A 2,687-nucleotide genomic window follows, 5' to 3' on the forward strand; every position below is an offset into this window, starting at 1 on the left:
GGCTCACCGCAGCCTTGACCTCTCCAGCTCAAGTGATCCTCCTGCCTCAGCCTCCCAAGTAGCTAACACTACAGGTGCATGCCACCACACCTGGCTAATTTTTGTATTTTTTGTAGAGACGGGGTTTTGCCATGTTGCCCAGGCTGGTCTTGAACTCCTAGGCTCAAGCAATCTGCCTTCTTCAGCCTCCTAAAGTACTAGGATTACGAGCATGAGCCACTATGCCCAACAATGTGCTTTTCAGTGAGAGCACAATTGGGCATTTTAAATTGCCTTAAGACAATCTCATTTTATATTTTTCAAGGAAACTGGCTTGGGTATTTTGTGTAGAACTGTCTGTCCCACACTTTACTGGACAATTAACATCTCTGGTCGGGTCCCTGCCCACTAATCATCATGAACATGTCCAGTCATTAGACAACCATAAACTCCTCACCTCTCTTCAAATGCCCCTCCTAGTGATGGGTACTGCTCGAGTTGAGAAATACTGGGCTAACCACATTCTCTTCGACTCTTATTACTGCCTCTCAGCTTATAATACAGAGGATTATACAATTATAAAATTGGATTAAACATTTTCATTCCAAAAAACAAAGTCTTTCTGTTTCTAATACTAACTCTGATTCATAAGCATTCACCGTGTGCCTGATGCTGTGCTACACACTTCATATGCATATTCTCATATGTTCATTGTACCGTGTAAAATGAGTGCCAGCATCCTCATTTTACAGATGAGAAAACTATCAAGTGCACCATATGTGATTAAAATGTATCACCCAATATTTATTCAGTACATTCTATGTGCACAATACTGAGATAAATTCAGAATGAGGTAGGCAGATTTTATCCTCAAGGAGCTTGAAGTTGCACAGCTAAGTGGAAAGGCCAAAATTTTAACCCAGGTCTGTCATTTCTAGAACAGCATACTGCTTCCTATTTCTACCACTACCTCCGCCTAAATTATCTTGAAGAGAAATTTAGCCAAATTAATCATAATTGATGAACTGTAAATAGATTTAGAAGAAGACATCTACAACTATGTAGTAATTTTCCCCTCCTCAGCGCTGCTGTAGTCTATATATATATAAACAGGCCCCTCTAGAGTAGCACAGTGCATATCCTGAGTGGCCATAAATAAGAAAGAGCCCAGTCTCTGCCTAGAATACTTTCTCTACTCTCAGTGTCATGCTTTGCATAGAGACTACTCAAATACCTGCTCTGACACATGGGGTTTTCAGGTTCTAACCAACCAGCCATCATTTCTTCCTCCCTCCATCCCTCTCTTTTCCCTCCTTCCCTGCTCCCATTTTTCCTTCCTTCATTCCCTCCACTCATGCATACGATATTTTGGAATGCCCACTATTTTTCCATGTTCTAGGAAAATGAGAAAATATTCAATAAAACATACAGTCCCTTTCCTCAAGGATCACACGGCTCAGAATTAACCCTCTCACTCCTTTTTCATTGTATGTATAACTCTCCTAGTATTCCCATAGTGTGTCTTTCAGTGCTTTTACCATGATATTTGTTTGGAACATTATTTAGATTAACACTGATGTACATTGACTTAAATGACATCCTTATCTTGATTGGTGTGATAACTCTAAGTCTGCATGCTAGTGTATAAGCTGATAAGCAGGGTTTTGTGCAGCAGACAATTTGATAAAATATTTTATTTTCCTTCTCTCAAACATTGAAGATCAGCCTCTAGAGGCCTTTTTTGGTTTTTGAACAAGGATATCTAGTTGCTATACCAGATATTCTATGTAATATGCATATTAGGTATTAAGAATACAGTAGGAATAAAAAAGGAAAAGCCTCAGCAAATTGGGTAGATCAAAAAGGTTGAAAAAATGTTATTATTTCTCAGGATAAACTTTTACCCCAAAACATGTTATTTGAATGTGTGAGTGCCCTTTTCCATTCAGTTATGAGTCACTGAGGACAGGGGTCATGTCATTATCCTGTTTATAATGTTTATTCTCTCTTCACCATCTGGTGCCACTGCCAGTCACTGTTTGCACTTTTGAATTGAATATGAAAGCAGAAGGTGACTTTATCAGCCAGAGGAGTAAACAATGTTGTGGAGAGATCATGGCTCTGGAAAACAGGAAACCTGTGTTCTATGCCCAACTCTGTGAGCACTCAGTGCTGTGTCCTGAATAGATTACTCAGCCTTACTAGAGCCAGTTTCCTTGAAAAATATAAAACAAGATTGTCTTAAAGTTTCTTGCTAGTTGCCAAACTCTTGTGATTATACCTTTGACACTAGGTAGTAAATACATAGAGAAGACTACATATTGCATAAGAAAATCTAGGTTATAAAGTCCTTATTTCAGGACTTCAAGATAGACAACCTCGATTGCTTTTGTTTGAGTTTTGTTAAAAGACATATTTTAGCTTCAGACCACCTTCCTATACTCTGAGCATAGGCATGAGGTACTATGTAGTTAGATATATGAACATGAACACTTCCAATGAACTGTAAACTGTTTTTTCTCTTCTTTTCTTTTCTTTTTTTTTTTTTTTGAGATAGAGTCTCGCTCTGCTGCCCTGGAGTGCAGTGCAGCCTGAAGTGCAGTGGTGTGATCTCGGCTCACTGCAAGCTCCACCTCCCGGGTTCAAGCCATTCTCCTGCCTCAGCCTCCCGAGTAGCTGGGACTACAGGCGCCCGCCACCACACCCAG

Source organism: Colobus angolensis, unplaced genomic scaffold (assembly GCF_000951035.1).
Source record: "Colobus angolensis palliatus isolate OR3802 unplaced genomic scaffold, Cang.pa_1.0 Scaffold198, whole genome shotgun sequence".
In the NCBI taxonomy this organism is placed as follows: domain Eukaryota; kingdom Metazoa; phylum Chordata; class Mammalia; order Primates; family Cercopithecidae; genus Colobus; species Colobus angolensis.